Below are 13,448 nucleotides of genomic sequence, written 5' to 3'. Positions count from 1 at the left end.
ACACATATTATGTAGACTAGCCAGGTTATATAAGCACTGCATGGAATACATTTAATAGATTAAACAATGCACATAGATAGATTAAATACATAGATAGACTTGAGATAATACATGCACACACATTATGCGTACAATCTGTGCATACACTCATAATCATATGTTTGAAAGCAGACACAGAGAGATACACATGCTGGACTTTAGTCGGTGCTGGCTTTTGCTCTGTCTAGTTGCTGGCTGGAGCGGCTGGGATGGGGGGGAGGGAGGGGAGGAGGAGAGACGAGGAGGAGGAGGAGGAGGAGGAGGAGGAGGGGGAGTAGGGGCTGGAGTCCCACACAAGGGGAGCCAGTGGAAAAGAAGCCGTGTTCATTTCAGAGTGTGCCTTTCTGTTTGGAGCGCGCTCTCTGTGACTCTCTGTTTTCAGGCGCTTTGAGTCTGCATGCACAGGCCTTTATGGACGCTCTCTGTGGTCTCTCTCGCTCTCTGTCTATTTCCTACTCTCTGTTTAACATTGGTGTTTTGTTAGGCACCGGCTGAGCGATTGACTTGGCAGGAGAGTGGAAGAACTGGATTTGAAAGACTTAAAGAAAAGAACAAACGAGCAAAAGTGCAGGGAGTGTGTTTGGAAAATGTCTGCCTTCCGTCTTGAGAAGAGAGAAACAAACTTCACCGGCCAGAGAGGAGGATGACAGATGGCAGACCTGTGAAGAACAAGGTAAGTGCATTACTCATGGCCCAAGTTTGTTTGTGTGTGTGTGTGTGTGTGTGTGTGTGTGTGTGTGTGTGTGTGTGTGTGTGTCTGTGCGCGTGTGTGTGTGTGTGTGTGCTAGGGGCTGGGGACTGGGGGTGGATGAGTCACTGAATTCATTTAATTAAAAATGTGTTGTATCTGCGATATATTTTACAGATATGTTATTTGTGTACAATATTTTTACAATATATTTTCAGAAAGGTATAGTTAAGGTGCATACTTACACATGTACATGCATACACACGTACATATACTGTACCTTTGTAAAAGTCTGTGTGTGTGTGTGTGTGTGTGTGTGTTTGCATGATGAGCTGTGGGTCTGTGGTTCAGTTTTGGACTGGCTCAGCTGCTGTCGTTCTCCCGGGGCATGTCTGTGTCTCTTTGTGTTCAGACGTCCAGACGTCTCACACGTCCAGAAATAGACACACACACAAACACACACACACACACACACACACACACACACACACACACACACACACACACACACACACACACACACACACACACACACACAGGGGAGAAGCAGCAGAGGACACTGCACCACTGTCTCTCCATGCTGCACTGATTGGGCTCCAGAGGTAACAGCTTCATAAAACCTCAGGGAAAGTGCTTGGTTGGACCAAGTATTTCCCAGCCCTGAGAGAACACACTGAATTAGCTTGTAGACTATATTCAGTTTGTCAAACAGATTTAATTAGATAAAACTTGCAATGGTCAGTGTATAATGCTGCTCTTAATAATGCATTTCAAATAAATGCCATATTCACATATGAATATTTATTTGTTTATATTATCTTTTGATTGTATTGTCCCAGGATTTCATTGAAATGCAGGAATTTTTGTTGAGTTTATTTTCTACAGTAGGTGTTTGTTTTATGTGTGCGTCTTAGACCCATAGACAACCATAAATTCAAAACACTGTGAAATTCTGGCAATTTTATGAAACATTCCATAGCCTTGCTCTAGTCTTTAAGTCTAACTGTAAACTCAGGATGGGCTTCCAACACATTTTGATATTACACTATTATGGAAGTAGCCTCTGCCATATTTGTATAATATCATATTTCTGGTATCTTTTGGGTCAGTGTCATAGGTTGAATGTTCTCAAGATAGTGTGCCAAAGGCACATGGCTTATGAAAGTGTCTAACGTGAAGGATGTTGTCTTAGTATAGAGATTGGAGTTACTGTATGGTTCCTTTTTTCGAACTACAAATGGACCAGAGCTCAGTGTAACCTATTTCAAGACATTGGACCATAGTAGGGCTCAGCAGGCTACACAAGAAATTAGCATAATGTTGATTCAAGGGTTGTTGAACACATAAAACATTATTTGATGTAGAGATTATTCTGTAACTTTTCACTGTAGGGAGCAAATGCTTATGAAAGACTTACTTCTTTTGACCTCATAACTGCTTCATATCCTTTAATTGCCCAGGCGCTTTAACATGGTTAATCACCTGATTAACAACGGCTTTGTAAATGCCTTGTATTCTAATCCAACGTATTGTTGTTTGTGTTCACTAATGCCCTGAGTGACTGTACTGTACATTCCTGTGTTGATGTACCCATAGAACGGCTGGCCATCAACCCCAGTATGTAGCTTGTATGTACTGGGGGGTTTGAAAACACACATGGTGTCCAAAAGGATATCCTGCAGGGAAATAGTCTAAAATAGCCCCCCTATTTTTTTCACAGATCTCTGCAAAGATAGGTGCAGCTGGGAGTTTTAACCAATGTGAATTTCACACAGTCCTGGCACCGCGTCCAAGTGAACTCATTCACACTTGTAACAGAGGGGGGGGGGGGGGGAAGAGGGTAGAGATAGGCAGAGGAAGAGAGAGAGAGATGCGATAGTTCAGTAGTTAGTTCATTTCACTAAAAAGAGAAACAGACAGACAGGCAGACAGACAGACACAGAGAGAGAGAGAGAGAGAGAGAGAGAGAGAGAGAGAGAGAGAGAGAGAGAGAGAGAGAGAGAGAGAGAGAGAGAGAGAGAGAGAGAGAGAGAGAGAGAGAGAGAGAGAGAGAGAGACAGAGACAGAGACAGAGACAGAGAGAGAGAGAGAGAGAGAGAGAGAGAGAGAGAGAGAGAGAGAGAGAGACAGAGACAGAGACAGAGATAGAGGAAGTGAGATGGACATAGAACATGTAGAGAAAGGAGGGTGGGGGTTATTGGTGGGAGGAGAGGCATGTTTCAGACTCTGCATGCCTCACATTCTTAGCTGCTGACCTCCATGGAAAAAAACAACAGGCGTGTTTGAAGGTCACCCTGCCACGGCCAGTGGCTGTGGATGACTGGCCACTGATGTTACCATGGAGTTGCTCATGTGGAAAAGTCTCTAACTGACTTGACTTTTGTCACCATAGTGCTGTTGTGCATCAATAAAGTTGTTAGCAATCATTAGGACTGTAAATTAAGTTGCAGAAGATTTGTCAGTTACTCCATTGCCCCTGTGTTTGTTACATTATGTGAGTATTCTTTACATTGGTGCCGGGACATAAGGTACTGTCCTTCCGATCCACATGCTCTTCTTCACCTGTGGATCATCTCCTACTACAACTAGGGATGCTCCGATTTATCGGCCACCGATTTAAATCGGCCGATTTCACTCCAAATGACTCGATCGGTGATCGGCAAAAATGGCCGATCGCAAAAACCGATTTTTTTTTTTTTTTCCTGGGGAAGACAGATAACTGAACAGAAAACATAGGAGGACGTAACAGTATGTAAACCATGAAGGCCACGTTTATGATGTCTTTTATACAGCCATATCGACTGACTTGGGCTTCAGGCCCTAACTGGGTGATAGGCCAGACCTTTACTATGCCATAAAAATGGGTCTGCGTTTGCTTGGTGCCTAATGGATCAAAACTTTTGTCTAAAAAGCAAAAAATATTTAGGCTATCCAGTCAGTTATGTATTTTTTTAAAAATCGGTATCGGTATCGGTTGATCTTGAGGAAACAAATCGGTGATCGGTATCGGCCCCAAAAATCCAGATCGGAGCATCCCTGACTACAACCCTCTGCGTCTATGGTTGGTTCAGTCTCCTCCTTCCTAAGAAGGGTGTGTTCGTGACCGTGAGCTTTAATTTATTACTGATTCAACTTCAAGAAAAGTCAGAGTGTTGTATTTTGTCTGTTGTCGTACAGATGCTGAAATATAATATCCATGTTTGTTGGAAGTTAAATGCTTAGGCTGTCAAGATTTTTGAATTCTTAGAATTCATAAACCGGCGATCGGTGTAGGGGCATAGGCCTACAATCGTATGTGCTAGGGGAAGCCGCTGGTTCGTTGATGGAGAGATCTGTCCAGTTTCCAAACACGGCCATGTTGATGTGTCATTCTGACAGGAGCAGAATTTGGGTGTGAGTGTTAAGGTCGGGGAATCAGGTCGTGCTCTTTGTGTTTACAGAAGCAGGCGCTGAGGTCACTGTCGCTGGTGACGCTTCATGGGTCAAGGTTCACGACAGAGTCAGGCAGTGGGGGGCGAGGAGGGACATACAACTCATCCAAATTCAGCACTGAGCCACTCGTGACATGCGGCTTATGCCTGAAAAGACAATTTGATTGGTGTGGTCACAAGCCATTTAACAAAGGTTTTGCACGTAATCCCTGAACAAACAAAGTTTAAGGCAACAGTGGCAATGCAAACAACTCCTACCAGCTGAGAGTGTATGCAGAGAGGAAGTACAGTTTGAATGGAAAGTCCATGTCCTCCTTTTTCAGTGTAGAGCATGGGTTCAGAGTTAGTATGACTGTCACGGTGTGTCAGCCAAATGATGCAATTATACAGTTAAGGGGCTTGGGAGGATCATGGTCATTCAGTTAGTGTAATGGGCCATGGCAGAGTATGCTATATCTTTAGTCTTTAGGGGGATGGGAAATATCTGTATAAAATATAATTTTGGGCACTTCTGAGATACCTAACTTGAACAGAAGCTGAAGGGGGTGGTAAATAGGAGCACCCCTCTCCTGTAAACTGCAGGCTGTTGCTTAGGGCAACAGTTCAAATGGTTATGCTTTTTGCTGGACTGCTGTGTTCTCTTTGCATTTTTCCTTCATTTTCTCTTTCCCTCTTTCTAATGATCTCATCACCTCCTTTTTCTTTGTAGAGAGAGAAAGTAAGGCTTCACGCCTGTCCTGACAGCATCACACACACACACACACACACACACACACACACACACACACACACACACACACACACACACACACACACACACACACACACACACACACATACACATATATTTTAGGAGTTAGCCCTGGCTGGCTTTTATGCCTTTTCTGTCTGCTTAGGATTCTGAGAATGCAATGACTAGGTGCATACTGCATACCGAAGCTTCTTTATACATGTGGTTTTATGATCTATCAGGGCTGCCATATGAGAGTTCAATGCCGTGTATGTGTGTATTCAGAGGAGTGGATGAGCAAATCATCTCTTTGTGTGAGTGTGAGAATGCTGATTCCTGCTCTCTATGTGTATGTGTGAGAGTGTGTATTTGTCCTAGTGTGCATGTGTGTGAGTGAATCTGTATGTCTGAGTGGTTTTATGGGGGAATGATCCAGTAAAGTCCTTTATGGATCAGTTTGCTGGAGGCTGGTCTGTGGGCAGAGATAGCTGGTCTGAACCTGTTGGCTTTGTTAGGTAGGCTAGCCCCTCGTAAAAGAAACAACTCTAATAAACTAACCCAGCCCGCCTGCCGGACCACACGCCCGCTGTCAGTAGTAAAATATGCCCGCTCCGGCCCCATCTTTCTCTCTCCCTCTCTGGCCCCCTCTCGCTACCTCTGCATCTCTTTCTTCTCTCCCTGCCTCTCTCTTCCCTCTCTACATCTTTTTTTCTTCCATTATACCCTTTCTCTTTGTCTGTATGTTATTATTATTTTTACCTCTCTCTATCCTTTATATCACCTTACACCTTATATATCTTCCACCTCTCTTCCCTCTCTTTAATTTCCACCTTTAGTTCCCCTTCTGTCTCTCTGCCATAGATACACAGAGCTGCATCAGGCGCCAGGAGATGAGCTGAATCACTATCCTCAAATAAAGGGTGACTAAAATGAGGAAACAGACTTATTTTGAGGCCTCCTTAGTATGCAATTAAATCCCTTGAATGGCAGTCTCTGTGCTCTCTCAGTGTACTCACTGCTTTAGACCCAACCCTGGTAACTGTCATGCTTACAACACTGTGAACTACCTGCCCACTCCCCATGTCTGTTTCTGTTTTGCCCGTGCAGCGGCCCCTCGGCAGGGCCTCACGGTGTCAGACTCCGTAACCTGGCGAGCGTTTCTAAGAACTCTGCCTAATGACTGGAGAAAAAGGACCAAAATAAACAATGTACTGTTAAGGGGATTAAGAGTGTTGGGGAGCTCCTAGGGTTACAGCCCCTAGAACATATCCAGATGTTCCCAGCCTGATCCTCCCTAGGTAGCACACGTGACGGCTCTGCAGGTAACACACGTGACTGTGCTGTCGTGTGGAGAGAGGAGCAGTGCTGGGGGATCATACACCACTGCTCAACCTGTTTGGGCCTCCTGCCTTCAGGGCAATGTCAGAGCAGCCGTGGGTCTCACACCAGGACTGTGCCTGGCCCCTGAGGCTTGAGTTGTTCCTAAAGAGGAAGCCAGAGCGAGATAGAGAGACAGTCTGTAACCCTCTGTTGACCATGGCTCACTTAAGCTCTCCTAATCATTTGTTACCAAGTTGACAGTTGGGACAGGATTGATAACGCATAACCGGCGCTTGAAGACGGACGGTGGAAAAATGAGGAAGGGTGCAGCAGAAAGGGAGAGGGAAAATAAGAAAGGCCCTTGGAGATGCCGCTAAATGCGGCAAAATCAACTAAATGTTTTCACGCACAGGACCACCAGGTTAGTCAGTGATAAAAATAAACATGCTAGCTATAGCTAACCTTATCTCATCATCGTCCCCTGTCGAAAGCCCAATGTTAAAGCTACCAAGAAACTAGAGTAGACAATCAATAATAAAAGTGGTTGTTCTCTTTCTAATTTCCTCTAAAACATTGGTGGCATAATTGGCTAGTCTAGTTAACCCTTTGATCAGTGATCAGTATAATTTGACAATTCATGCGTTTTGTTGAAAATTTCAGTCAGTGAGCTCATACTTTGAGCTCATAATTGTATTGTTAAAATCAATGCGACAACGCAAAGTGTTCCCAGCAAGCACCAATGGATCCGGACGAATTCGGACCAGCCCGATAACGGCCAGATCAAGTCATATCACAACTAGGTAGTATGGCCCAGAATATCACCCTATTTCAACTCAAATTCATTCTACAGAAAAATACTTTGCCACTGAAATAACTAAATGGTTGTAATCGAGGTTAAAATAAAATTAATTCCGACCAGCACTTATTGTGTAACATCGGAAACATAATTTGCGCCGATTTATAAGCTGTTTGAAAATGCGTTCACAAAACTAATTTTAATTTTGATGTTCAGCTTGAAAGAGAGCAACACGGACAGACCCTGATAGTGGCCATATCATGACTAGTCCAATCTGGCCCAGAATATCTATTTCAACCAAAAATCTTAGTGAAAAATATTTTGCCGCTGAAATAACTAAATGATTGTAATTAATGTTTATTGTGTAACATTGGAAACATAATTTGTGCTGATTTACAAGCTGTTTGAAAATGTGGTAACATCAAATGTCATAAAAAATCATTTTGATAATATTTGTTCAGCTTGAAAGAAAGACGTTAATGTGGTCTACACGATTTTCAATTCTCATATCACTACACTGTAAAAAGTGTAACAAAGTCGTTCATCCAATACAATAATTGTTATTTAAAACAGTAGACAATTATTGATTTGATTATGAAACAGATTTTTTTTTAAATATTTGAGACTACAGCTTGATACATAAATGTTGATTTGTGCAGAACAGATATCCGTGTACATGATTCGTGCTCACAGGACAAAACAGAAGCCAACTGACAGGATGCTTTTCTGTGTGAGGAATACAGAATGCAGAAGAAAACCTTTTGAAATGAAGTCAGTTGAAAGAAGTAGCAAAGTAGGAATTCTGATAATTACCTTTATAGCTAAGCGTAATTGCCAGCAGAAAGACAGACATTGTTTAACAGATAATAAAACCCTGCCGTTTTCCAATGAGTTTTAGCTGCATGTCGAACTGAATAAGTAGCTAGCTTGGTTTAAACCGACTAATGTTAACATGTAGCCCAATGCTAGCGACTTGTTAACTTGATAGATTGGAAATGATCTGTTTCATTCTCAAAAAGTATAACTGCTAAGAATGCTGTGGCGAGTCCGTTGAATCGCGGTTGTCCGACCATATAGATGGCCTTATGGTGCATTTGATTGATGTTATTGATAGGTTTTTTATTTTAAGCTAAAAGTTTGCTTATATGTTTGCTTATAAGTTTAACAATATGTTATTTTCAATTACAGAAGCCGTGAAGAGGCGGGACATCCGCAGCGATGTCACCTTCATAGTTGGGGAATATCTCAACATTAACTGTGTGTGTTAACTGTTAAAGTTATTGAAGTGTTAAAGTTTTGTAAAAAAATATTTAATTGTTAAGTTTTTGGTCATAATTAGATAATTGTTCCAGTTTTTGTAATTGAAAGTTATTGTTCATAATTAAAATATTGTTGTACTGCGAAATGACATGTTAGGTTAATTGATAAGGTTAATTAGTAAAATTAGTTAGGGTTAGGGTTAGGAAAATGTATGCTAGCTATGGTTAGGGTTAGGGTTACGGCCGAGAGCTGCGGTGTCCATAGCAACGCAGCGGGCGACGCGCACGTCATGCGGAAGTGGGCGTGGTTTTGTCTAAACTCTGTTGCGATTCGGGTAGGCCAGATCACAGCCGACATGGGGATTGAGCAGTTAGCCAAAAAGTCATAAAGACGTTGTGATGACGCCTTTCAGAGACGTCCAGGACTAGGCCAGATCACATGGCGATTTGGTGATTTTTATCACGTCTTTTCCAGGACATCATCTCAACGACTTTTTGGTGACCTAAAAAACAGCCGGTTGTATTCGGGTCATTAAAGTCGTTGAGATGACATCCCGGAAAAGACGTGAAAACGCCACCTTTTGGTTTTATTTGAGGTTCATAACAGTACATTGTACTAAGCAGTTGTTGGCTCATTATTATTAAAATTCTACGGAATGCAGGAAATTAAGTCCCCAGACCCCCCCTGCTTAAAAAATGGCCTGACTGGGACTATATTTTGCACTATATTTCCCAGCCTGAATGATTTTCCCAGTCTGGCCCTGCCTCCTTCAGACACAAGCCCATGTGTGTCTTTATTTATCAGATACTTGAGTCAGCTCTCATTGTTCCTCCAGTCATTTAGCCCGGACCACTTAACGACAAAACAGGTGTTTGTGAAATGCTCCAGCTTGTCATAACAAGCCCCTCCTCCCCTCGGAGGAAAAACCAGCACTGAGAGTTGACAGAGTGATGAGATATGAAGAGGGATAAAGAGGGATGGATGTTTAATAGTAGGGGTGGGCATCGACGATCGATAATTGATCGATAAGGATCTTGGTCGATCACAAAATAAAACATTTGGTCGATCACAATTTTTTTTTTTTTTTTTTTTTTTTTTTGTGATCGACCAAATGTTTTATTTTGTGACCGACCAAGATCCTTATCGATCAATTATCGATCGTCGATGCCCACCCCTAATGTTTAATAGACAGGTGAATGGCTCTGTGGTTCTGCACATTCTCAAGAAGTCTCTATCCTGTAGGTTAGAATTATGAATAAACATACTGTAGGCCGGCAGTCCATGTATGGACGTGCTGCCTTTTTTGGGGGGGAATTGACATTGAATTGACATTCTCATTTATTTCCATTTGTCAAAGTGTTACATTTAGTCAGTAATGGTCAGATAGTAATTTAAGGGTAACTCTAAAAGCAGTCTTCCCAGATCCCTTGTGTCAATCATCTCTCGCTCATTGGCCTTGGGCCTTTGACTGACACAGATTTAAGTTTAGCAGAATCCAACGGCCCCAGGCCCCTGCTGACATGATGATGAAGTTAAAAATACGATTGACATTTTTGTCTTAGCTGTGCTCTATTAAAGAAATGTGTTTATCTCTGAGTATAATTAGACGGTATAGAATCAGCTAGTAAAAGTATCTCTCCACTGGGTTGTGTCTGAAATAGTGGTTTTGTCCTACATCATACACCATAATCTTCATCATATTTGTGGTCATTATGGGCCTGGTAGTTATCGCCTTGTGTTATTCTTTTCTCAACTGAAACCATTGTCTATCCCAAACTGCAGTTTTTTTGTTTAAAAAAAATATATATTTCCATTCCAGTCTATGAGTAGAGCCATTGGGATATGATAAAGAATAAAGGTAAACTGAGCAATGCACTCAGTTAGTAGGTTGTTAGTAGCTGGCAGTCTGTAGTTTGTGATCTGGGCACCAGGAGGCCAAATGACAATTTGGATAGCAGGAAGACATGTTTGCTGAATGGAGAACATTTTTCATGAAAGACAGTCTAGCCTCCCTCCTGCATTTCCAATCTTCCTCTTACACCTCCATTATCACATTGTCATTTCAATGTCTAGATAGCCTTTATCAAAGATCACTGAGTGTTTTTGATGAAGTGAATTAAAGATGAATTTGAATCCCCCAATTGATTTCTACAGTATAGATGTTCTTGGTGACACACACCTTGTTAAGCAGTGCTGGATCTTCAACAATGGCCCTTTCTATCACATTGACAGACCCCAGGCAATTGGAGTATTGCTAGATATGGATATGGATGTGTGTGTGTGTGTGTGTGTGTGTGTGTGTGTGTGTGTGAGAGCGCAAGGTCACACCTGTGCAGATTACTGTGCAATCAACAACTGTTTTAGACCCAGAGGGGGAGTAATGATGATTGAAATACTAATGTGCTGGCACAGCAAGGTCTCATGACACCTGCCAATAGTGGAGCTGGACTGGGGAGCTTCCATAGGATGGTTGTAAAGTCATTTAGATAAGATAGCAGCAGAATGCCAGTGTTTGCTAATTGCTGTGGTCCCTAAAGGCTCCGATATTACATTCCCATTAGCAGGTGGAGTGTTCTGTCTGGGGAACATACCAGACCTTTTTGTTTTATGTACTGCTCACATAGCCAACCAGTAACTTATTTGTGTCTGCTGCATCACCTCACCATTTTCCATGAATGCCAAATCACCCCAAGTGTCTGATTAAATCACTGGGCCGCATTTTGGTTGTTCGTAAACACACATACTGCTCCTCGGAAATAATGTCGGTCCCTCCGTTGGAGGCAATGTGGAAAGAGTTATAATGCTGCGTGGAGAAGCGTCATATGTGGGCAGAAAAAGCAAACAGCGATTACTGCGAAAGGGCTCACATGTTCCCTCCGCCTGAGCATGGCCCCTGCAGGCTGGGCTCTCCTGTCACACCACGTTTCCTTTCACTCTCCATCATCCCCTCAGGACGGCTGCACTCGCTCACCCGCTCACTCACCCAGCCTGCTAGTCAGTTCTCTCTCTCTCTCTCTCTCTCTCTCTCTCTCTCTCTCTCTCTCTCTCTCTCTCTCTCTCTCTCTCTCTCTCTGTGCTCTCCTACCCGGTACTTTGGCTATTGATCGCTGGGATAGAGAGATTATAGCTAGGACAGAGTATAAAGAATATAGGCCTAATCTGAATGGAACAAGTAAGGAAAAGAGTGGTGGAAATACAGATCGATGGAGAGGTTGTGTTTTATGAGAGAGAGAGAGAGAGAGAGAGAGAGAGAGAGAGAGAGAGAGAGAGAGAGAGAGAGAGAGAGAGAGAGAGAGAGAGAGAGAGAGAGAGAGAGAGAGAGAGAGAGAGAGAGAGAGAGAGAGAGAGAGAGAGAGAGAGAGAGAGAGAGAGAGAGAGAGAGAGAGAGAGAGAGAGAGAGAGAGAGAGAGAGGGAGGGAGAGATACGGAGGGAGAGAGGGGGCTTGTGAGAGGCACATTAATCTTCCCAGACGAATTTCCATGGCTGAGGAAGGCTGCCAGTCTGGTCTGTCTCCTGACAGGTAATTATTTCAGTCTGAGCTGCTGACTCTCCCTGCTCTGTCACTGCTGCCCTCTGGCCCTCTCTTCCCCTGAGGCCTCCAGCCCCAGCCTCTCGGTCCAGCCCTCCTTAGCCCTAGCCCAGCCCCAGCCTCCATCCTCTAGCACTAGCTCCAGCCCCGACCCCAAACCCAGTCAGCCACTGCCTGCACACAGCCAACACTCAGAACTTAGGGAGAGAGTAGGGGTATTGGATTTTTGGAGCTAAGCTTAGGCCTTGCCTAGTCCATATGGCAGCATATTTGTTGCTGAATCTGTGGTGCTGTTGCTCTGTCCAGTATACAGTGAGTCAGCATTAGGCCAATCTGTTGCCGAAACACTAATGGTACAGTGGAATATGCATCCTCCTGCCTGGCATAGACTACACAGCAGAGATAAGGTGAAAACAAGTGCACATTTCTGTGCAGCACTTTCTGTGGTTAATGAGTGGTTAATGAGTGTTCTGAGACTGGGAGAGAACCGAGTGTGGATGCTGTGGTGGGGCGACTGAGCTGATGTGAACACTGGGAGACTGGGAGTGGTGTGGTTATGTGCTCTGGTGTCTCTAAGCAGGGTTGCATGTCGGTGCATTATCGGGGAGTGCTGTCAGTAGTATCATGGGCTTTGGGAGATGTCTTGGATCTGCTACAGGGCTATTTTATATGTCTGACACTTCCTCTACAGAGAGGAATGGTAATAACCCTCTATTATCTAGGTCTTGCTCTTTTCTCTTGCCTGTCATGTACCTGTGTATTAATTGTAGTGTCTGTCGAAGGATTATGTGTTCTGTAAGTCTGTATTGTAGTTCCTCAGGGTAGTTCGGTTTGAAGGGATATGATGTTTCTTTTTTTAGTTCTGTGTTTCTTTCTTTGTGTGTGTTTATGTTTATATATATTTATATATATTTGTGTGTGTGTGTGTGTGTGTGTGTGTGCGTGTGTGTGCGTGTGTGTGTGTGTGTGTGTGTGAGTGTGTGTGTGTGTGTGCTGTGCGTGTGTGTGCGCGCGTATGTTTTAAAATGGTATGCCTCAGGACAGTACATACTGTACCATTCTTGAACAGAGGCAGGGCAAAGGGGAACCCTGGAGAATGTCTCAAATGTCCTCTGCAGTTTCAGCCCCGGGCGAGAGAACTACATTTACCAAACTGAAGACAGCAGGCATGCCCCATGCGTGTGTGTGTGTGTGTGTGTGTGGGTGTGTGTGTGTGTGTGTGTGTCAGAGGGACCACAATATGGAGCCTCAAATACCAGAGTTACAGACTTGTAGGTTCGCAGAGCAGTGTGATGTCAGTAACGGAGGGAGTCATTCTCATTTTGAAGTCATAAGTCATCTATTGCTATTGATGGAAGTGTGCCATGTTAACACTAGGGAATGTAGTTTTGTGGCTGATTTACTCGATTGATTGTGAGCGGTGTGTCTGTCTGTTGCATTGTCCAGGACTCACGTTCGCACGCACACAGACACACTTACACACACACACACACACACACACACACACACACACACACACACACACACACACACACACACACACACACACACACACACACTGGGCACACTGTCACCAGCAGTAAATGGAACAGAGAAGGGCCACCTGGTTCCTGTGTGTTTTCAGAGAGCTTTACTTTTAGGGCGAGCCTCTCCA

General features: G+C 43.6%; 1 long non-coding RNA gene across 1 annotated transcript in view; it reads left to right on the top strand.

Moving 5' to 3' along the window:
- The first annotated feature begins 495 nt into the window (after positions 1–495).
- LOC308156653 overlaps positions 496–13,448 on the top strand; it is a 56,361-nt gene continuing 43,408 nt past the window's right edge. Inside the window, exon 1 of the long non-coding RNA XR_013937422.1 lies at positions 496–712. This is a non-coding gene — a long non-coding RNA (uncharacterized lncRNA). The remainder of the gene's footprint in view (positions 713–13,448) is intronic.

The sequence above is a fragment of the Nansenia antarctica genome (assembly GCF_963989245.1).
Source record: "Nansenia antarctica genome assembly, chromosome: 4".
Classification (NCBI taxonomy): Eukaryota; Metazoa; Chordata; class Actinopteri; order Argentiniformes; family Microstomatidae; genus Nansenia; species Nansenia antarctica.
Note: the sequence above shows the minus strand (reverse complement) of the source record. Positions and strands in the feature narration are given on the sequence as shown.